Below are 25,321 nucleotides of genomic sequence, written 5' to 3' on the forward strand. Positions count from 1 at the left end.
GGGGTATAGGGAAAGTTTCCATAAAATTGTTGTTATTATGTATCAGGAAATGATTTCAGCAGCTTGGCTGAGGAAATGAATTTGAAATGGTATTAATGTGTTGTTGATTGCATGTTGTTTTCCCCAGAAGTTTATTTTTGATAAGCCAAGGTTTCGTTTATAAGAAAATATACCACTCACTGGGCTTATTAGCTCATGTTTTCCAAATGTTTTCTTATATGCCCCCCAGGTAGCAAAGCGAAGCGTTCGAAGAGGAGTCCATTACCCACCACCACCAGCTCAGGATTCGGTAAACTCTCGGGGCACGACTCAGACCATGAATAGAAAGAAAATTTAATTATATGTATAGATAGATAGGGGGAATGTTGTAAACTTATTAAAATTTGTAATAAATATGGGGGGAAATATTGAACATGAGTATTGTCTTAGGATGCTATTAGTCACCTTCACGATCCCTTCCTGGTCTTAGGGTTTAAGGCTTGGGAGGGGGTGTGACAACTTGGTATCAGAGCAAAGGTATACGTAATACCTGGGAGGAGATTATGTATAAAAATTTAAGTTGATACCAACTGGGTATCAGGGCAAAGGTTTACATAAAACCTGGAGAAAAATTAAGAATAAAAATTGAGTCTAGCCTAGGCATAAATAAATGGGATCTAGGAAAATAAGACAAAAATATAATAAAGGGGATAAGTTTAGAGCCACAACGGTCTCAGGAAAAGGCTTACCTAAGGTAGGAAGAGCCAAGTAATAAAAGTTAGGATAGGTCAACACTTGGGTATGATAAACTATATTAGGAAAACCTGACATAAAATCGAAAAGAGGTTAAGGGAAAAGGAAATAATAGATGGACATAGGAAATCCTGGAAAAAAAAAATAAAGGGAAGAAGTGGAAAATGACTAGTAAGTAGTAACCTGAAAAATGTCTACTGTAGGAAATGGATCTGAGCATAAGAAATTGGTGGGGAAACGACTCCAGAACACAAGATGGGACCCGCGATGCTAACCCAGGGGATAACCCCGAAAACTCTGAGGATAGCATAAATAATAACACTATTACTTTGAACAATACAAATCTCGTAGTATCCCGATCTGACATGGGATGTCCATGCTGTGGAAAGAAACGTGGGAGATCTATCCTCGGCCTCGAGGCACCTTGGGAGTGTCCCTCTACGGGTGACATTTAGGTAGGTCAATAACAAGGTGAATGGCGAGAATGTTCATAGTAAGTGGAAGCGGGACGTGAGATAACATATCCCTCGGTCTGTCTCATTAGGTTGGATAAAGTTTTAGTGTATCGCCTCGTGGCACCCTAGGAGTGTTCCCCTAAAGGATGGCTATTTTGCACAACTCTTTATTTGATCTCCAGGAATGGATAGAGTTGCTTTAGTCTCTTGTCCTAATCGAATTTTCCCTAAGGTTGACTCATTAGGGCAGGACTCTAGGGCCTAAAATGAGAGGTTATACTTACACAAAATTGTTAAGGATGTTAACAAATTCTAGACTAAACAATGGTAGTTGTTAGATTCAGTTACAAGGAGTTCTTTCTATCTAATGGTTGAGATTGTCTCATTCTAGTGAAGGGGCACTTGATCGAAAGAGTTAAATAACATGCAGCAAAAGTATCTAGGATCCATAAGCATTCAAATTCACTAATTTTGGCAGAAACTAAAGCATGCATTTCTAAAAAGAGGGTTTTAAGATCATGCTTTTGAAGAACTCTCCAAGAACTTGATTATATAGCAGCAGTCTTCACCAAAGATCACCGTGAACCACCTCAAGTATTCCCCACTATCCTCTTGGAGCTTTAGACAGAGTTGTGGGACTCAATAGCAGCTTGAATCAATGAAGAACAGTGAAGAACACACAGCAGCCCAAATGGAAGAACTCTTTCTTCTCATAGAGATTTTCTCACAAAATTTATGTATTAGCTCACTTCAAATCACTTCAAAATGGTAGGATTGAATTACATCTTACAAGGCTATGTCCCCAGCTATTCATCTGGTCTTATCCCTAAAATGGTAAGCTTATTGAGTAGTGCTGTTAGACTACTCTCGCCGTTTGCAGATCAAAGGATAATCCGAACAAATAGGAGTTCATAGCTATCTCAGGATTAAGATGAGTTAACTTAGGTTATATGATAAATGAAATAGTCAGTTTTAACAGTAAACAGTGTTTGATCAAACTCGACTCTTTCCATAGATTAGAGCCCAACCGTTACACCACCACTCCTTTTACGGGTTCAAGAGCAAACACGATCCTTTCCATGGTTTAGGATCAAACCGTTACAAATGTTGGAATTTTTTAAGAACACAATACAACTCTCACTAGAGTGGATTTACAAGTTTAAGCACTCAACAAGTTTATCCTCACAATACAATAACACTCTCTCAAGAATAAGATGAAAAGAAAGAAAAATTGGGAACTTATAGAGAGCGACAATGAAACTTTTGAGTTTTTGAGGATTATGAAATGTAAAATTTGTTAGTTTAAAATTTGGAAAGGAAGATGGTTTATATAGAGATAGAAAAACTTTTAGAAAGCATAATTAATTTGGACCATTGGATTTTGGAAAAGAAAAATCAATGGTGGAGATTTTAAACTAAACTAGTCGTTAGATACAAACAAAATATAATATTAAATTCTTTTTCTTTTGAAATTCATTTTCTTTTTAAAATTAATCCAAAAAATAAAAAAACATACCATGTGTCAAAAAACTAGCCATTAGACACAAATATAAAATATAAAATTCATTTTCTTTTTAAAGTCAATCCAAAAATAAAAAACATATCATGTGTAAAAAACTAGCAGTTAGATACAGACATAAAATAATATTGGACTTATTTTCCTTTTAATTCATTTTCTTTTTAAATTCCATTTTTTTAATTTTAAATCAATCCAAAAATCAAAAGTCCATCATATGTTAATCTCTTAATGATCCACCATTCAACCAATATGTTGCCACATGTCTACATGCAAATGGTCTGGTTATGCCACGTCATCCACCACGGTATTTTCTCTATAGACTTGTTTCGGTCATATCGTCTTCGTTTTAGCTCCGATTTGAGTGATTCAAGAGGTGTTGGAATCGTTGTTCCGAGCTGTACGCTATGGACATATTAAAACACTAAGATTTTCAGTAATTAAAAATTGAGTTTGTTATCATCAAAATATTGATTAATTAATTAATTTGAGATTAAGGGCCAAAAAGCCAACAAACGGTAATTATAAAGAATGCCCCCACTCACATGTCTCAACATGAACGATTTGTGGATCACATCGTTTGTAGCACCTTACATTTTCTTGTAACAACTACAGAGTGAGCTGTATCCAATAGTGTTACCAGGATGAGATACCCAATTTCATCCATATACTTATTAGACCATTTAGATTATATACTGTCAACTTGATCCTGTTTATGTCACTACATAAAGTTATAGCATTCAGACTATAGCCAAGGATGCGTTTATTGGATTTTCATAATAAGATGCAAAATCAACAAGTCATTATTATTGATAAATACAATGTTTAATACAAACTGCGAGTTCTAGGACATTCCCAACAATCTCCCACTTGAACTAAAACTCCAATGAGAACAAATATATACAACATAATGTTGAGATACATAATGAGAAAAATACAATAAACTAGGGCATCTATAATACCATAGACATTCTCCCACTAAAACTCCAATAAACTAGTCCAACTAGGTGGCCCTCGAAAACTTTAGCCGAGAAGGCCTTGGTGAATTTATCAGCAAGGTTGTCTTCAGAGGCTATCTTTGTGACGAGCACATCTCCTTTATGTACGATCTCCTAGATGATATGGTACTTTTTTTCAATGTGTTTTCTACGCTTGTGACTCCTGGGTTCCTTTGAGTTAGTAACTGCGCCACTGTTGTCACAATACAGTGTGATAGGCAAGTGCATATTTTGAACGACTTCCAAATCAGCTAAGAATTTGCGTAGCCATACTACTTCTTTAGCAGCTTCGCATGCAGCCACGAATTCCACTTTCATGGTGAAGTCAGTGATACAACTTTGCTTGATGCTTCTCCAAACTATAGCTTCTCTGTTAAGAGTGAAAACTGATCTTAAGGTAGATTTCCTGGAATCTACATCAATCTAAAAATCGTAATCAGTATATCCTGTAAGGATCAAATCCTTAGGTCCATACACAATCCTTAGGATATTTTTGACAATGGCCCAATGACCGTGTCCAGGATTGGATTGGAACTTGTTGATGATTCCAACTACAAAACATATATTAGAACGTGTACACAACATAGCGTACATCAAACTCCTAACTGCAGATGCATATGGAATTCTGTTCATCTCCTCAACCTCTTGAGGTGTCTTAGGACATTGTTCCTTTGACAAATGAATTCCATGCCTGAAAGGTAATAAACCTTTCTTGGAATTTTGCATTACTTTGACAACATCTTGTCAATATAAGATGCCTGAGATAGTGTCAATGTTCTATTCTTTCGGTTTCGAAAGATTTGTATTCCTATAACATACTGAGCATCACTCAAATCTTTCATTTAGAACTGTGTTGCTAACCATCTCTTTACGTCAGCAAGAAAATTTGTCTCATTCCCAATGAGCAAGATATCATCAATGTATAGAACTAAGAATGCTACAGTTTTTTTGACTATCTTCTTGTATACACAAGGGTCGTCAACGTTCTGTTCAAAGCCATAAGATTTGATCGCAGTGTCAAATCTTATATTCCAGGATCTGGACGCTTATTTCAATCCATAAATGGATCGATTAAGCTTACATACTTTCTATTCCTGTCCTTTTTCGACGAACCCCTCTGGTTAAGACATAAAAATACTTTCATCATGATAGTCATTCAGAAAAGCTATCTTGACATCCATTTGCCATATCTCATAGTCATAAAAATACTTTCGATGAACCCTTTGCCACGAGTCTAGGTTTATAGGTTTATACCCTGCCAGTTTGGTCTCGTTTTCTCTTGTAGATCCACTTACAACCTATAGGCGTAACACCGTGTGGTTGATCTACAAGTTCCCAGACTGAGTTGAAGTACATAGACTCCATTTCATCGTCCATGGTTTTTATCCATTGTTCCCCGTCGACATCTTCCATTGCCTTCTTAAAGGCTAATGGATCCTCTAAACCATCATCTTGTATGATGTTTTGAGTTTCTGTTAAACCCATATAGCGTTCGGGTTGTTGAATAACCCACCCACTACAACATTACATTCTCAACTCTTGGGATGGACGTGACAGAACAACAACCATTGTTGATGGACCAGCTTGATCAACAACTCTTGTTGATCTTTTTGTGGTATCTTTAGACAGCTCTTGCAATATTAGTTTACTGTGAGGTAAATGATTTTTAATATGATCCTCTTCTAAGAACATTGCGTTTGTAATACAAACACTTTATCTTCTTGGGGATCATAAAATTATCCTCCTTTTTTTCCATGGAGTATCCTACAAATAGGCATAATTTCGAACGTGTTTCCAATTTCTTAGGATTTTGTACCAACACGTGTGCTAGACAACCCCAGATACGGAAATGATGTAAACTCTCTTTGTGTCCTTTCCATAATTCATATAGTGTTTCTGAAACACTTTTAGACGGAAAAACATTCAGAATATAAACTGCAGTCTGTACTGCATGCCCCAAAAGAATTGAGGTAATTGAGCATAACTCATCATAGACTGAACCACGTCCAACAAGGTTCGATTTCTCCTTTCTGCAACACCGTTTTGTTGTTGTATTCTAGGTGTTGTGAGTTGGGATTGAATTCCATGAGCTATAGATAGTTCTGGAATTATAAATCCATATACTCACCACCTCGATCAGATCGAAGTGTTTTTATTCTTTTACTTAATTGATTTTCAGTCTTAGCCTTAAATTCTTTGAACTTTTCAAGAGTTTCATATTTGTGACTGATTAAGTAAATATAACCATATCGGTAGCAATCGTCAATAAAACTGACGAAGTACTGATATCCTCCTCGAGCTTTAACATTCATCGGACCACAAAGGTCTGAATGTATAAGTTCAAGAGATTCTTTGGTACAAAGACCTTTGTCAGAAAAAGATATTTTCGTCATTTTTCCCTCAAGACATGATTTACATGGAGGTAGGGAACTGTCTTCTAACTGATTTAGATGACCGTTTTTTACCAATCTCTCAATCCTGTTGAGATTAATGTGACCAAGCCTGAGGTGCCAAAGATAGGTGTTAGGAGAAATTTTCCGCTTTTTATTATGAGTTTCAATTGTTTTAAACATCTCTATATTTAAAATGGCTTTTACTTCAGTTGGTTGTAATATGCATAAGTTATTTTCAAATCTAGCAGAACAAATATGAACACCTCTTGAATAAACAAACACTTCATTACATTCAAAAGATACACTGTACATATTCTCTAAAAGATAGGAAATGGAGATCAAATTTCTTTTCATCTTAGGTACAAAGAACACATTCTCGAGCAAGATAAAAGAATCTCCAAAAAACAACTTCACATCTCCCACTACTTCAGCTGAAATGACTTCACCTGTTCCCACCTTGAAAGTCATCTTATATTTAGAAAATCTTCTCCAAGAACTAGTTTCCTGTAGAAAAGTACAAACATGATTAGCGGCGCCTTAATCTAATATCCAAGTAAGGTGAGAATTTTCCATTATACATGTTTCAACAACTAGTAAATCATATTTACCTTGTTTAGTCTTTTCTGCTTTCTTTTCAGCCAGATATTTTGGGCAATTTCGTTTCCATTGCCCAACCTCTCCATAATGGAAACATTTTCCCTTGGGAGTTTTATTTTTGTTTTTCTTCACAGTGGATTTCTTTTTTCCTTTTCCTTTTTTCTTCATTTGTACGGTTTTATCCTTAAAAGAAGAAGGACAAGCTTTCTTATCATCAACAAGTTTCGTACCAGACATGGACCCCTTGTAAAACTTTTTTGGTTTTGAAATAACATTTATTTTTTTTCCTTCAATTTCATCCGTAGATTGATAAGTTTGCAACTCATTCAACAGCGTCGTTAAGTTATAAGTGATTTTGTTCATGACAACATTTATCTTGAATGGAAGATAGCTCTCAGGAAAAGATTCCAGTATCATGCTCACTTGACTTGTCTCGTCTATCATAGCCTCATGAGCCTCCGCAATGTTAAAATAGACCATCATATCGAGAACGTGTTCTCTTACGTTGGTCTCATCTTTCATTCGAGTTACATACACATATTTGATGGGTTCATATCTACAGACGATGACGGTTGCCCAAACATCTCCTGTAATGATGCCATGATCTCACGGGCAGTGGGCATGACCTCATGTTTCTTGTTGAGTACATGAGATATACTCGCTAAGATATAGGCCCTGACTTTCTCATTCGCCCTCACCCACCTATCATAAACGTTCCGAACATTTCAGGTAGCCGTTGAACTGGGAACCGAAGGACACTCCTCCGTCAACACAAACCTCAGATCATCTACTACTAATATCGTATTGATGTTTGATTTCCAATTCAAATAACCCTCTCTATTAAATTTTTCAGAAACAAGTAATTGTATGATTGAGCTCGACATTGCTGAAACATTTTAAACAAACTCTATTAAATATGCATCTAAATCCATTTTTAGCAAAACTAATAAAGTACCCAATAAATCTTTATTTATTTGCAACGATACTTAAGTGGTTTAGAATAAATACTACCGTGGGGCAGTCAAGAATTCCTTCACAGAAGTAAGACAGTTCTTGACCAAATACTTTTATCTAGAATAACTCATATTCCAATAGTTCTTTTGATTATCGTTTTTGGTCAAGATCTTTACTAACAATTAGTAATTCTTGAAAGTGTGACCCGCCATTTTCAGATCTTATAGGATGGTATGAATATGCCTCCGAGATATAAGACAATATCCAAGACAGAACTATAAGACCCTATTCATTTTACTGAAGCCTGGGTTGTTTCGAATCCTATGTTATAACCCTCCATAGGGATCTCCGCGGTTAATGACTAGCTAGTGCCGCATAAAAACGACAACAGGCGCAATATAGGAATCTCACGGTTCAAACTAATGGAGGAGACCGTAGGACAATGTTGACTCATTTCCTTCACCCACTTACTATGAACTGATGAAATACGAGATATATGCAATGGAATTGGGACCTAATTACACTCTAATTGCTTCTAAATTAAAGGAAAATATCATGCAATTGAAGGAAAAACAGTGAATTAAAAGTGTAGAGATGCTACCTTTGAAGCTTTCGAAAGCCACTTCTCCTCGTTGAATCTCGACCCGAACTCTTTTGGACCACCACTAGAGTTGACCTACTATCCTCTGGACTCAGAACTGAGTTGTAGGACCCGGTGGATGAAGAGAACCGAGAGAGAGAAAAGAGATAAAAATAAAGAATGGAATTTTAAGTAGGTTTGGGTGTTTCATTTATTTTTCACAAAGTTGTAATTTTCCAGCCCGAATATCAAAAAAATAATTTTCAAAATGGCAAAAGTATTTTAACTAAATTGAAAAGCCCAATTTATAGAAAAAAAGGCATGCAACAATTGCATGAAAAAACTTCACAAAAACCCAACACCTAGAATCCACTCACTTAGTGGGCTTAATGTCTCCACTATAAGCCAACACCTAGCCCACTATTTTGTTTGTGGAATTATCCAACAAAAGCTTGGATTAGGCCACTATTTTGTTAGTGGAATTATCCAACAAAAGCTTGGATTGTCCCACTAACTATAGTCAAAGGGCAAAATAGTCATTTGGTCAAAGTCAAACTTTGACCAAAAAGTCAACATTTTGACTTTTTATGATTTTATCCGTGTTGACTAATTTTGACCTCCCGAGCATGAATCCACATTCATTTTTTCGAAATTCAAATCACATTTGAATATAAGGTCGGTCAAAGTTTGACTTTTCAAAGTCAAAAAACAACTCTTTGGCGTTTTACAACTTTGACCATTTCCATTATTTCCGAGCTTTCGAATATGAACATATTCATATTCTTGATATTTAAATCACATTTAAATATTAAAGCTGTATTTCTAAGCTGAAAAACTCGACCACTATATCACATATACTTGTCGGTTTCTCTCTCTCTCTACCTAATTCGAACAATTCGAATTATTCTATCATACTGTTCTAAGTTTATTCCATATGAGCTAGTAGGGGAACCTAATGGACCTATAGATCATGGGCTCCAACAATCCGAGATTAGCTAGCTAAACTCTTTAGACGGAGCTAATCAACATTCTTTAACTAACGGGTCATTCCACTAAAGTCCCGTAGTTGCACTCTCCTCACTATAGATATATTTGTGTCCATTTGATATAACCATGATTAGTAAGTTAATCCTTCACAGGTTGTTCGTAATCTCGGCTGGGTCATAAAAACTGTTTTACCCCCAAGACCACATCTTGTTCCTTAAGTTCCACTGATCCTCTAATGAACAATTGGTTTAAGGCCAACCTATAAACCGAATCCCTCTCGGGCCAAGGAGAGGGTAGAGCCCCTTATTCAAGACCTGGATTCAGTACTAAAGAGAACAACCTATCTATTGTCCCCATAACGGGTAAGAGTGAATTCCGTCTTGTACCCTATGTTCCCAGCTATTCACCCGATCTTACCCCTGAAATGGGAGGCTTATTGGGCCAGCGATATTGAGCTGCCCTCACCTATGCAGATCTAAGGATAATCCTGAGTGAACAGGAGTTCATAGTTAGCTCAGAATTAAAATTAAGTTACCTAGGTCATCAATTAATGAAATAGTCAGTTTTATACATAAAACGGTATTTAGAACCTAAAAAGTGACTATTTCATGGTTCAGTCTTATGTAAACTCTTTACATATGATGCCCCCAGTCAAATATCTCTATATGAACGATTCAGGATCACATTGTTTGTACTAAGTTATTCATATACTATAGACTATTTTGGCTATTTATTTGAACTTGATCCACCTTTACGTCACTACATAAAATTCAAACTACATTAAATAGCCTCATGTCCTTAGTTTATTGGATTCAAGATTACAATTTCAATAACAAATTTATCAAAAACAAAACAAAATATATTTATTAATTTACAAACTACGAGTTTTAGAACATAAAATCCAACATGAACCTCCTCCCTCATTCACCTTGTTATTAACCCATGCAAACACTTTCCGTATGGAGCAATCGAGGTAAAATCAACACGAAGCCGAGCATGGATCTCACGGTGTGAACTCTTGAGGACGTGAGAGCTAATAACTATATATCAAATACATTGTTAATCTCCCACTGAAGTATTCTAAAAATTTGGGTAATTTACATAGGCATGATGACTAATTTCAAACAACCTAAGTCTAAGTGGTTTTTTCCAAACATAACTCTTATAATTGGATTTAACCTACAATGTCTAGGTGATAGACCATTTTATTACCTCACATCGCTCACACAAGTCATAAAATAAGTTAATAACTCTCAATAGTTCGGTCATAATCCCCAGGTACGAGGTGTTCCGTAGACCGTCAACTTAAGTACCCCCAGCCTTAGACAAGTTTATGAACCGATATGAGTTTGTAACCGTATTTTATAAGGTAACAATCTATTTTAACGTTTAAAATTAGTCGTTAACCTAAGTGAGCATGCAGCTATTCTTTGTTATGGATTTTAAACGTCTAAACGTCTAACCAATTTTATAACAACTCATAAAATTTAGACATGTTTATCATCCACAACATTCAACAAATGTATCTAATATAACCATTATATTAAATATAACCCTAACATGCACACTACATATTATAACAATTATAACATACTTTTAATGCATGTAACATGCTTCCTACGGTGGGATTTTAAATCTACATGGCATACCGTATGCATATACATGAATTATTTAATTATTACATACATCTCATGCATAAACAATTAAATACTAACTGATATGGCTTTCGTTTTGGCATAAACAAGCAAACAAATGCCTAACTATTACAAACAACTTCAAAATTGTCTTTGAACCACTCAAACCGCTTCAAACCAAACCCAATCATGTTGAACCGGTCTGGATTGGTCTGAACCAGACCAGCCAAAACCCGTTGAGGCTGAACCGGATTGGACCTTGAGAAAATCGATCGAACCGACTGCTCTCGGTCCAACCTCAAAGTGCTGCTAAGGTCGATCATATAGCGCTGAAGGTAATCGTCTAGTGTCTGAAAAGAAGTACATGATCGCTTAGTGTTTGCTGAAGCTAAACAATCGCTTAGCTCTCTCGTATAGAACTGCACGATCTCTTAGTTCCTTTGCCTTGCTTTTGCTTAGCTCCATTGCATAGAACTAAACAATCACTTAACACCATCGCCCAGCGCTTTCATTTCATCGTTTAGTATCCGCCGCAGCTAAACGATCGCTTAGCTCCATCATATAAAACATTATCGCGTTGCTTAGCATTTGTCTACACGATCACTTAGCTCCGCATCTAAACAATCGCTCAATCTATCGCATAGCACTTCATCGCATTTTTTAGCACACGTCGTAGCTAAACGATCGTATAGTGCCATCGTTTAGCAAATTCTACATACCATTTAGTTCCCATGCCAAAGCTAAACGATCGCGTAGTGCTATCGTATGGAAAATAAACGCATCGTTTAGCTCCCGTAGGTACACGATCGCTTAGCGTTCAACATCACAACGACCAGCACCCATTGCTAAATGATCGTCTAGCTTTTCTTCACATCGTGTAATGTCTGGAACTAAACGATCGCTTAGCAACTGACCTCAACAACAAATTTGAGAAGAAGCTAGAAAAACTGAAACAGCAGCTCAACCTCCTTCACTTGTTTCTTCAATTACATCTTAATTTCAACTCTAATGACTCCAAATAAATTATAAACTCTTGCTAACACATAAAAGCTCATCAAACAAGAGCCAATTAAAAATTTAATTGAGAAATTAAAGAGAATTAAGATGCCAAAACTCAGAAAACCATACGAATGCATCAGTTTCATATATCTCATGAAAAACACCCACCACACCGAAATTAAACTGAATTGAATGCTTAAAAGGTGCTCTGATACCAATTGAAAGAGTTGAATAACATGTAGCGAAAGTATCTAGGATCCATAAGCATTCAAATTCACTAATTTTGGCAGAAACTAAAGTATGCTTTTCTAAAAAGAGGATTTTAAGATCATACCTTTGAAGAACTCTCCAAGAACTTGATTGTACAATAGCAGTCTTCACCAAAGATTATCGTGAACCACCTCAAGGTCTTCCCCACTATCCTCTTGGAAATTTAGATAGAGTTGTGGGACTCAAGAACAACTCAAATCAATGAAGAACAGTGAAGAACACACAGCAGCCCAAATGGAGCTTTCTTCTCACAGAGATTTTCTCTCAAGATTTCTGTATTAGCTCACTTCAAATCACTTCAAACTTCTTTATTTATTGTAGATGAACATGAAAAGAAGTGAATTGCATGGTTTGCAGCTCATGCTTGGAGTATTAATGAAGAAAAGGTAATGGCCTTTGTGTAAGCAAGAAGATGATGATAATGGAAAAACTACATTTTCCATTTGGAACCATGCAAAACCGATTTTCAATTTCCTTTTAAATCAAAATTTGATTTCCAAAACTATTTTGATTAACAAAACTGAAAAATGATTTTCTAAAATTAATTTCATAAATTAATTTAAAATATTATTAATTTAATATCAAATATTAAATTAATTTTTTTACACAATAATCATCTTTATATATTTAAATTATATTTAAATATATATTCTCTTGTTCCATTTAATTTGAACGTTTCAAATTAATTTCTCAAGCTACTCTAAAGCTTATCCATTTACGAGCTAGTAGGGAGACCTCGCGGACCTATAGATCATGGGCTCCAACAATTCGAGATTAATTGGCTAAATTCATTAGTTCGATCTAGCCCTTATTCGTTAACTAATGGGACACTCCACTATAGCCCATAGTTAAACTCCCCTCTTTGTAAATATATTATGTCCACTTAATAACCATAATTAGTAGGTCGATCCTTCATAGGTTGTTCGTAATCACTGTTAGGTCAAAAATACCGTTTTACCTCTATGAATACATCTTGTTCCTTAAGTTTCTATTGATCCTCTAATGAACAATTTTGATTCATAATCTCTATGAATCAAATCCTTTCTTTATCATGAGAAGGTGGGGCCCTGATTGTTCAAGACCTAGACTCAGTACTTAAGAGAACAACCTATCTACTAATCCTAAATAGGGTAGGAGTGAATCTCATCTTGCAAGGCTATGTCTCCAGCTATTCATCCGGTCTTATCCCCAAAATGGTAAGCTTATTGAGCAGTGCTGTTGGACTACTTTCACCATTTGCAAATCAAAGGATAATCTCGAACAAACAGGAGTTCATAGCTTGCTCAAGATTAAGATCGGGTTAACCTAGGTTATATGATAAATGAAATAGTCAGTTTTAACAGTAAATGGTCGTTATAAAGAAAAGTGACTATTTTCTTGGTCCAGTCATATGCGAACTCATTGCATAGGATGCTCCCACTCACATGTCTCAACATGAACGATTTGTGGATCACATCGTTTGTAGCACCTTACAACTTCTTGTAACAACTACAGGGTGGGCTGCATTCGATAGTGTTACCAGGATGAGATACTCAATTTCATCCATATACTTATTAGACCATTTGGCTATATACTGTCAACTTGATCCTGTTTATGTCACTACATAAAGTTATAGCATTCAGACTATAGCCAAGGATGTGTTTATTGGATTTCCATAATAAGATGCAAAATCAACAAGTCATTATTATTGATAAATAGAATGTTTAATATGAACTGCGAGTTCTAGGACATTCCCAACATCGATCACCCTACGACAACTTTTGTGTTGCCTCATTAAAGAATCATTGTAAAATAGATGTCACGTAGGGTACACTAGAACTATTTTGCTAAAACTTGATTGGTTCTAAAAGTGGTTTAATGCAAGTAGACTTATTAAGTTTGTTCAAATTTTCAGCAATTTTATTATGGCTACCCTACTTTATCATTACTTGTTGTTGATAAATTGACTGGCGAGAATTATGCTAGTTGGAAAAACACGATAAATACAATTTTGATCATCGATGACCTGAGGTTCGTCCTTATGAAGGAATGTCCTCCTATTCCACCTCCTAACGCTGCTCGAAACGTTTGAGACATGTCTGAGTGTTGGACACGGGCGAACGGAAAGGCTCGAATGTATATCTTGGCCAACCTTAACAACGTTTTGGCCAAGAAGCATGAGCCCATGATCATTGCACACGAGATCATGGAGTTTCTGAGGGGAATGTTGGGACAACCTTCCGCGCAGCTCAAGCACGACGCTCTGAAGTACATCTTCAACTCACGCATGAAGAAGGGAACATTTGTTCGAGAACATGTTCTCAACATGATGGTCCATTTCGACATGGCGGAGATGAACGGATCGAGCATCGATAAGGCCAGCAAGGTTAGCATTATTCTAAAGTCGTTACCAGAAAGCTTCCTTTATTTTGTAAGCAATACTGTTCTGAACGGGGTTGATTACAACTTTACAACTCTACTCAATGAGTTGCAGACTTTCCACTCTTTGCTAAACAGTAAGGAAAAGAATGTTGGTGAGTTAAATGTTGCCTCATCTTCCAAAAAGTTCCATAAAGATTCACCCTCTAGAACTAAATCTGCACCGAAGAAAAAGAAGAGTGGTAAGGGGAAGACGCCTGCTAAAACACAACCTGTTGCTCTGAGGGGTAGGCAACCGGTGAGGGTTGACAAAGGAAAGTGTTTCCATTGCAATTAGGATGGGCACTAAAAGCGAAACTGCCCAAGGTATTTGGCTGAGAAGAAGAAGTCCAAATAAAGTAATTACGATTTACTGGTTTTGGAAACTTGTTTAGTGGAGAATGATGATTCTACCTGGATTATTGACTCTGGGGTCACTAACCATGTTTGTTCTTCATTCAGGGAATTAGTTCCTGGCGGCAGCTTGGTGCTAGTAAGATGACGATGCAAGTTGGAACTGGGCACGTCGTCTCAGCTGTGGCAGTGGGAGGTCTCCAGTTGACTTTACAAAATAGGTTTATCATTTTAAATTATGGTATGTAGTTCCCGAGTTAAAGAGGAACTTAATTTCTGTAAAGTGTTTGCTAGAAAGTAAATATCAAATACATTTCTCCTAAAGAAAATGCCAAACTTTGAAAAATGGTGTTGATATATGTTCGACTGAACTGGAAAATAATTTGTATATGTTAAGACCATTAGCAACAAATTCCCTCCATAACATAGAGATGTTTAAAACTGTCGTAACTCAAAATAAGTGACTTAAAATTTCTCCTAAAGAAAATGCTCAACTTTGGCACCTATGTTTAGGGCACATTAATCTCAATAGGATTGAGAGATTGGTGAAGAATGGATTTCTAAGCGAGTTAAAAGAAAATTCTTTACTTGTGTGCAAGTCATGCCTTGAAGGCAAAATGACTAAAAGGCTTTTTACTGGAAAAGATTGTAGGGCCAAAGAGCCTCTAAAGCTAGTGCATTCAGACCTTTATGGTCCGATGAATGTGGAGCCAAGAGAGGCTATGAATACTTCATCACTTTTACTTATTATCATTCGAGGTATGGGTACATTTCGTTAATGCAACATAAGTCTGAGTCATTTGAAAAGTTCAAAAAGTTCGAGGCTAAAGTTGAAAACGCATTAAGTAAAATGATTAAAGCACTTCGATCTGATCGAGGTGGAAAGTTTTTGGATTCTGATTTCCAGAACTATATGATAGAATATGGAATAGTTTCTTAACTTTTAGTACCTAGTACACCTCCGCAGAATGGTGTATCAGAGAAGAGAAATCGAACCCTGTTAGACATGGTTCGGTCGATGATGAGTTACGCTTTCTTACCTGACTCGTTTTGGAGTTTGCAGTAGAGATTGTAGCTTATATCCTGAATTGTGTTACCTCCAAGAGTGTTTCCAGAACACCTTTGGAATTGTGGAATAGTCGTAAAGCTAGTTTACGTCATTTTCGTATCTGGGGTTGCCCAGCACATGTGCTTGAGGCTAATCCTAAGAAATTGGAATCACGTTCAAGGTTATGCCTATTTATAGGCTACCCCAAAGGAATGAGAGGAGGTTATTTTTATGATCCATAATAAAGAAAAGTATTTGTTTCGATAAACGCTACTTTTCTTGAGGAGGATCATATAAGGGAGCATAGACCTAGAAGCAAAATCGGGTTAAATGAGCTTTCCAAAGAAGCTACTGAATCTTCAATAAGAATTGTTGATGAGCCTGCAACCTCAACAAAAGTTTTTGACGTAGGTTCATCTAGTAGGTCAAATCCACCTCAAGTGTTGAGGGAACATCGACGTAGTGGGAGGGTTGCAAACCCACTTATTTGTTATATGGGTTTAACTGAAATCCTAGATATGGTAGCTAATGGCAAGGTTGGGAATCTGTTGTCTTACAAGAAGGCAATGGAGGATATTGACAAAGATGAATGGATCAAAGCCATGGATCTCAAAATGGAGTCTATGTACTTTAATTTAGTTTGGGATCTTGAGATCAACCGATGGAGTTAACCTTATAGGTTGTAAATGGATCTACAAGAGGAAACAGGGTGCTGATGGGAAGTTGCAAACTTTCAAGGCTAGACTGGTGGAAAAAGGTTATACCCAGGTAGAGGGAGTCGATTATGAGGAGACTTTCTCGCATGTTGTCGTGCTGAAGTCTATCTGCATCCTCCTATCCATTGCCTCATATTATGACTATGAGATATGGCAAATGGATGTCAAGACTGCCTTTCTAAATGAAAATCTTGAGGAGACCATTTATATGGTGCAGCTCGAGGGATTCATAGTCCAATGTCAAGAGCAAAAGGTTTGCAAACTAAATCGGTCCATTTATGGACTGAAACAGGCATCTTGATCTTTGAACATAAGGTTTGATACAATGATTAAATCTTATGGCTTTGATCAGAATGTTGATGAGCCTTGTGTCTTCAAGAAGATCATCAACAGTTCAGTAGCTTCCCTAGTGTTGTATGTAGACGATATCCTATTCATTGGGAATGACGTAGGCTTACTGACTTCAGTTAAGAATTGGCTAGCGACCCAATTCCAAATGAAAGATTTGGGAGAGGCTCAGTTTGTTCTTGGATTCAAATAGGATCGAAAGAACAAACTTCTAGCACTATCTCAGGCATCGTACATTGACAGGATGTTGATCTAATACTCGATGTAGAACTCTAAGAGGGGTCTATTACCTTTTAGGCATGGAGTTGCATTATTTAAGGAACGGTGTCCTAAGACACCTCAAAAGGTTGAGGAAATGAGATAGGTCCCCTATGCATCTGCCGTAAACAGTTTGATGTATGTGATGTTATGTACTAGACCTGACATCTGCTACGCAGTAGAGATAGTCAGTAGATATCAGTCTAATCCAGGATATGTTCACTGGACAACTGTCAAGTGTTGGGGTTGATGCCCTAAATCTCGTAGGGTCCTGTAGTTTGTAAACACATGTATGAACAAACATTTGTGATGTAATAATATGAGATATTTTCTTCACTATTGTTTATGAAATATGGAATATTTTAGTTGCATTAACCATAAACCAATAAACTAAGATCCCTGGTTATCGTTGTAATTTAAGTATGTATGTGGAGACATACAAGTAGATTATGCCTTAAGTGATAACCTAAATGGTCTGTAGTATATGGATAAAGGAGGAAAACCTTATCATAGTGACACTACGGATACGTCCCGCTTTGTAGATGTTATAAGTGTTGTAAAGTGCTACAAATGGTTTGATCCTGGTCATTCATGTGGAGACATGTGAGCGGGGTATCCTATACAAAGGAGTTTGTATAAGACCGGACCACAAAATGTTTATTCTCGTTATATAACACCGTTCATGATAGAGACTTTCATTTCACTAGGATGACCATAGGTAACATGACCTTAATCCTAAGTGAGTTGGGAACTCCTGCCTATGAGGGCGGTCTTTTGATTTGCACGGGTGCGAGTGTCCATATTGTCAACTCAAACCTACCACTTTGGGGATTCATCTGATTGGGGAGCTGGGAACTCAGCTACACAAGATGGAATACACTTCTTCCCCGAAGTAGGGATAAGTAGATAGATTGCTCCCTTAAGGGCTGATTCCTAGGCTTGAACAATATAGTGCCACACACTTTCTCATGGCTCGAGAAGTGTTCACTCATAGTAGTACTATGATGTGTTGTTCATTAGAAGAATCAGTGGTACCTAAGGAATTAGATGTAACTACAGGGGCAAAACGGTACATTGGCCCAACTGTACTTACGAGCAATCTGTGAAGGGTTATCGTACTATTGATTGGTTATATCCAATGGATACAGAAATATATCTGTAATGCGAAGAGTGTAGTTGTCGGTCTTTAGTGGAGTGTCCGACAGTTAACGGATGGTGGATATCGTGATTAAAGATTTTAGTCAGTTATTCATGTACCGTTAGAGCTTCATGCTACAGGTTCATAAGGTTCCCTTAGTAGCTCAATAGATTCAAGTTGACAATCTTGGGTTAGTTTGAAGTGTTCAAATTAACAAGAGGGAATTTGATTATATATGATATAATTAAATTGATTCAATTATATGTGATATAATTGATTTGATGTATTTGAAACATTAATTGGAGGAATTAATATAAATATAATTTATATTAATAAAGGAGAAAAGAACTATGGTTTATATATTACATATAATGTGATATTAAAACTATAGGTTATAAATATAATATGATAAATTAGTTATTATATTTATTTATAATAAAAACAATTATGAGATAATTGTTTTAGTTGGATATTTTCTTTTCTCCATTAACCGTGCAAATGGGAGGTTAATTTTAGTTTTAATAATTGAAGAATAAAATGAAAAGAGTTTTCATTTTTTGAAAGATCAGTTTTCATTTTTTGAAAGATCGCATCATTATCCCATACAATTAATCGAGTGAAAGAAAGCTATACGATAGCCCTTTCAAGAGACAAAATGACCGAGCGAAGTTTGCTAGATGATTGCTCCTTGTTACTAGACGATCGAGTACCCACTGTCTTTGTGATAAACTAAACCTTTCTCCCACTTACTCGATCGTATACTTCCTCCTTCCCTCTACAAATTCACACAGAGACCATACCTCCTGGATTCTCACTCCAAGAATACCAAGGTAACCGAGTGGTAGTATCGAGGGTTTCCGTACGAGGATCAGACAAGTTCGCGATTACACTGGTGTTCGTGATCGTTTAGACTTTGTTGGGTCGCCTGACCAGTGTAAATCGAAGGAATACGTGAAGAAGAGTTCCTAAAAGGTATGTCTCTCGATTCCCTTTATATTTAAGTTAAGAAAGCATGTTGTAATTTTCTCTAAGATGCATAAATGTGGTTGTTTGTTTGTAAATGTTTTATTCTTTGACAATGAACTTGGAAAGATCTTGCTTCCGCTCACTGGTTCTCTTGAATAAGAGTTCCTTCAATTGGTGTCATAGCCAGGTTGTTCTAATAATCCAAATCCATTGATCAATTAAATTGCATTTACATTCTTGGTGGGTTTTTTAAGCATGTCTACATTATGTTTAAGTGTTAAATGTATTTGTGGATGTGGATTAATGGAGTTTCTGGGATTATTGCCTCTGGTTATTGCTTTCTTTTACATTTCAAAGTTAACTGTAATGGCCCCTGTGTTTTTGGGCATATTAACTTGCTATCGAGTCTGTAATTCAAAGTGTTTGAGTCTGTAAGAGTTGCTCGTGATGAAGCTTCAAGGCATAGAGATGCAGAATACTTCAAGGAAGAAGAAGACCAAGAGTTGGTCAGATCGTGTAGTCCAGGCTAAATGATCGTTTAGATTTAGCTCAACGATCGAGTAGAAAAGTTTTAACTCGATCATGTAGCATTTACTAAACGATCATATGATTGATGCTCAACGAACGAGTAAAGTGTTTACTCAATCGGTTTGCGTTGGCTACTCGATCGTGTAAACGATGGGGGTAAACAATCGTTGAGTATGGGATACTCGTTGCATGGTAGGCGTGCGCACTAAACGATCGTGTAGGCCAGCATACTTCATCGCATAGTCACTGGCTACTCGGTCACTCGGAAAGTGTTACATGGCACTTGCTCCTCGATTGTCTAGACGGTCATGTTTCATCGCATCGTTGTCGTCTACTAGATCGTTTAGGCAAGAGTTATTTTTGGTGCGTTGCACGATTGAGTGGCCTTCATGCTTCATCGCATAGTCAAAGATACTCGATCGTGGTTACTCGACCAACTTTACTAGACGATTACATGAAAAAGTTACACAATCAGGGAGCGAGGCTTTGCTTAGGCAGTTTAAGACCTGGTTCGCCTATTTAAATCAGTTTACTCGATGGTTTATGTAATAGATAGTTTTTATTTCTGATTTTTTTGTCTAATCATCCCGTTCCATTTCTTTTGGTAAATGTACATGAGATGTATATTTAAATTATATGCCATATAGTATGCCATATAGTTTTAAATCCCACCATAAGTTATGTGTTTGTCATGCATCATCTCTATATTGTAAGAGTTATGATATAGTAGCTTTCATGATTAAATTACATAAGAGCATGCTCATGCATCATATAATATAAGAGTTATATTCATGCATGCATTAAGCATATTCATGCATCATCTTTATATTATAAGTGTTATAGTATAAGGGTGTATGTAAGCATGTATGTCTGGTTCATTACAATTTATATAAGAGTTATACATAGTAATGAATGGACATTGCATGAAGCATGACACATAGGTTAAATTTATAAGAGTTATAAATACCTAGTCTAGCTTAGCAATGTGGATGGTTTTGGTTGTTTCCTTTTATAAGAGTTCTAACGGAAATTAGAACTAAAATAAATAAGAAAGACATGCATGCAAACTTAGGCTTGAATCATGTTTTAAAAGAGTTTTAAAATTTGATGGAGATAGACCTAAGATCACGATTCTAATGAGATTAGAAATCTAAGTTTAATCTTTTAATCAATTTAATAGGATTAAATTGACTAATAAAAGATTAAATATGTACCAAATCTATCTATAAGGGACCTTTTGTCTAAGGCGGGTTCTTTCTAGGCTGGGGTACTTAAGCTAACTAAATTGATGTAATTAATGATATTTGTCAAAAATAATAAATCATTAATTTTAGTATTAGTTCTTTTTTTTTTTTTTTTGTAAGGTTTATAGTATTGGTTATTTTAGCTTAGTATAAGTATGCAAGTTGTATCATCTGTGGAGAAGCACATCCGATAGAAGAATGCCCAAGAAATCCGCAGTCAGTTTGCTTCATAAAGAACAACCCTTATTCTGATACGTACAAACCCGGGTGGAGAAACCACCCCAATTTCGCGAACAACAAAGCTGTCAACCAGTGGCGCAAAAAAAAGGGCCACCAGGGTTTTTCCCGCGAACAAACGGTCAGACACACAACCAAGTCAGAAGTTCGCAGGCACCGCAATCTTCATCCTTTGAGAGCTTGCTGAAGCAGTATATCAAGAAGAATGAATCAGTGCTTCAGAATCAAGCAACGTCCATCCGAAATCTCAAAATTCAGCTAGGACAGAGTATGGGCGAACTCAAAAATAGACCGCAAGGAGCGTTGCCGAGCTCAACTGAGCTTCCTCGCAACTCTGGGGGTACAGGAAAGGAACAATGCTTAGCAGTCTCTTTACTACGCGAAAAAATGATAGCGGAAGTAGGGAAGGAACCCATCATGACCAACTTGAATACAGTGACAACCAAAGACCCGTTGACATATGATTCAAAAGAGTCCGAGAAGATGAACCCAGACGTTTCGTCCACCTTCAAGCCTCTAGTACACGAGATAGAAGAAGTCCAGCTACCACCATTTTCGTAAAGATTGAAAAAGAAACAGAATGATGAAGATAATATTGCCACAGAGGCAGTAAAGCAAAATACTATAATCCCACCAAAAATGTGCGACCCAGGAATCTACACGTTACTATGTTCAATTGGAGGGGTCTACACTGGTCAAGCACTATACAATCTTGGGGCGAGTATAAACGATTAAATATGGGCAAATTCACGCCCACGACGGAGACTCTCCTACTTGTGGACAGATTCTGAATACATCTCGAGGAAGAGTTGAAACATGCCGCAATTTCAATTGACAAATTCATCTTGCCGGCAGACTTCATCATTTTGGACTATAAAGCGGACAAAGATGCACCCATCATATTGGGACGATCATTCCTCTCGGCCAGTCACGCGCAAATTGATGTGCACAAGGGGAAATCGTAATGAACGTCAATAGGGAAAAGCTCTGGATTAAGAAAGTCAAGATCACAGAAGACCGAGAAAAGAAGAAAAAGTCATCGTGGACGTAAAAAGTCCAGCTTGAAATAAGCAGCCCCTGAGTTACTATGCGACTCAACCTCAGGGACGCAATCCTTTTGAATATCCTTTTTTCATATCAATGCTTCATGAACTGTCATTACCTTGCTGTTATCTGTTATCACATATTTGCTTATTTATTACAAAAAAAAAAAAGCGATCGTGTTGAACAATTGTGGTAAACGATTTTGCTAACTCTGTTATTAGTTGACCCTCTCAATGTTTTCTTTGCAACGATCGAGGTGAACAATTGGAAGCGTTACACGAAGACGCATCTACTTTATTTCGTCATCGCAATCGAAGAAAGCAATTCGCCGCAAAGAAGGATGCGTTCACCAATAATGCGGGCGACAGCATAAATTTGGGGGTTGTATCTCTTCTTGACTTTATTTATTCCAAATTTGCATTAGCGCATTTTAACTTTGATCATTTTAGCATCACATCCTCTTTGGTTGGCGCAATCATTTAACGTTGATTAATTTAGTAAGTCACCGCATTATTTCTCTTTGAAAATTATGATTTCAATGATGAAACGCATGCTTCTATTTTTTTCGTATATATTAGAGTCAACTTAATTTTAGGACAGTCACCTCATGAAATATTTCTAAAAGTTAGTGGTCTGCTAGCTTTCTTTCAAACTGACCCTTCACGAAACTTCCTAAGAGTATCGCATGACTTCTTTCAACCTTTTAGCAATGAGGACATTGCCGCATTTTAAATTTGGGGGTGCGGTATTCATTTTTTGACCTTGCTATTTTTAGCCTCACAAAAAAAAAATCATAACGTTGCGATCGGATCCTACTCGTAGTTGGATGTTCACATGACACCCGTGGGGACAAGTCGAAACGAAAGCTAGGCAATTGGATCAGCGCAAGGTCATAGAAGAAAAAAATATTATATGTCTAAAATACGCAAGGATAAAAATCATTTGAAAACACCCCAGTGAAAAAGTTTTTTTTATGAAATAAATCATGTGATGTCCTGGAATCTGATAAAGTCGTTTTGAAGGTTAAACTTGCGGTCCCTAAATTTTAGAAATATTTTAAGAAGAGACCTAGATAAGAATTAAGGAAATTTTAGTATATAGGATTTGAATAAGGCATCCTTGAGAAATCTAGAAAGAGAAGGCGGACGACTTTCTAAAGGAAATCTTTAGCTTATGCTTGAGGACGAGCAATGTTTAAATTTGGGGGTGTGATAACGGGCAGAAATGCACGTTATTACAGCGCAAAGTTACAAACAATGCAGGATTGCGATGATAAAAATATACAATATTGCGTCCAAAAGGATTAAGTTCACAACATTGTGATCACATGCGTCCATCACATTAAAATAGCTAACTTATGTATTTTTGTGCAGAAAATGCGTTAACGCAAGGCGGAAATGCGATCCAAAGAAATTAACGTCTAAGCGCATTAAGAGATTGCGTTGATGCAAGGCTAAGCGATCATTTGCGCTCGCGAATATCTACTCAAGAAGGTTGTGCATAGAGCTAGCACATCATGGTGGGCACATCTGGGTGAAAGCTTAATAAATCACGATGGGACAGAAAGCTGATGACGGTCGATTCCAAATTAAGTTGACAAGCCATTAACGACCACTGTAGCAAGTACACTCAACTTTTTCATGACAAATATTCGGCGCATCAGACAAAGAATTAATATCATCCCATCATTGAAATCATAAGAGAGAAGAAGCTTCTCACTTTGACGTCTATAAATACCAAAGGCCACCTTCAGTGAAAGAGTTTGCCAGTTTTGAGAGTTTACCATTTAGACGATACTTAGCCTTGTTCTTAGTTTCTTATACTTAGAAGGCAGAGCGAGAGAAGGGAAGAGACGCCGGGAAATCGCTCTGGTTAGCTCGAGAGAGTGCTAGGGAGCGTGGAAAAACAAAGAGAGGGCCAACTCTTGCGAGAGCAAGAATATCTTTTAAGCAGAGTAGAGAAGAACAGTGTAAAAGCCTTGGGAAGCAAGAAATTGCTACCATGCTCTTTATTCTTATTCTGCATTGTCATTCTATATTTCAATCATATATCTATAAAATGGAACTTGTTTATCTACATCTGTTCACTCTCTTTAAAACACGCATGAGTAGCTAAATCTATTGAATGGATTGAGAAGTACTTAGCTAACATGACCTAGGATCTTCATTTCATGCGACATCTTGTCTTATGTTGTGCCCAATACCCCTTTAGAGATACTCGAGAGAGGGAGTCTAAAGAAAGAACCTAAGACTTGAGAAAGCTAGGTTAGAATCTAGACTCGAGAGAGCAAGATTAGATCTGCATAAGCAAGAGATAGAGACTTAGAGATAAGCTCTGTTTGTTAACATGCATCGCATGCACCCTAGAGATAGGTTATGGTATTATGCGGTCGCCTTGTATGTGCGTGTGACAATCGTCATCGCATAGACAAGAATAAAGGCTTATGTGTAAGTCCTATAGACATCATCGCATATATCGTCTGCGTTTTAAAACTAGAAGTCGTAGCATTTGCGTTGAAAGATGATTTGTTGTTGTATATGTGTAGCATCATCGCATAACATAAACGCAATCCTAGGAAGTGTTAGCTAAACCTCTTCTCAACCCGTTCCCCCGCATATTCATCGCATCTTTCGTAATATTAACTATTTTCTTAACTCCGCCGCATACATTTTATACTGTAAACAACAAACCAACCAACTCTTTGATTTATTGTTACCGCAAAGTGATCTATAAATTACCACCACATATTATTTTTCTTAGTTCCTGAGTTCGACCCTGGGCTTACCAGGCAACTCAGTAGGATTTATACTTGGATCTTACTGAGAAAACTTGCATGCTCAACGCATTTTCCATCAACGCAATCCCTACCATTCATCGCATAAAATAACGCATCACTGGCTCGGCCAGGATTAAACCGGGTAGAGTATT

The sequence above is a fragment of the Benincasa hispida genome, chromosome 3 (genome assembly GCF_027475165.1).
Source record: "Benincasa hispida cultivar pf3 chromosome 3, pf3_genome.v1.1, whole genome shotgun sequence".
In the NCBI taxonomy this organism is placed as follows: Eukaryota; Viridiplantae; Streptophyta; class Magnoliopsida; order Cucurbitales; family Cucurbitaceae; genus Benincasa; species Benincasa hispida.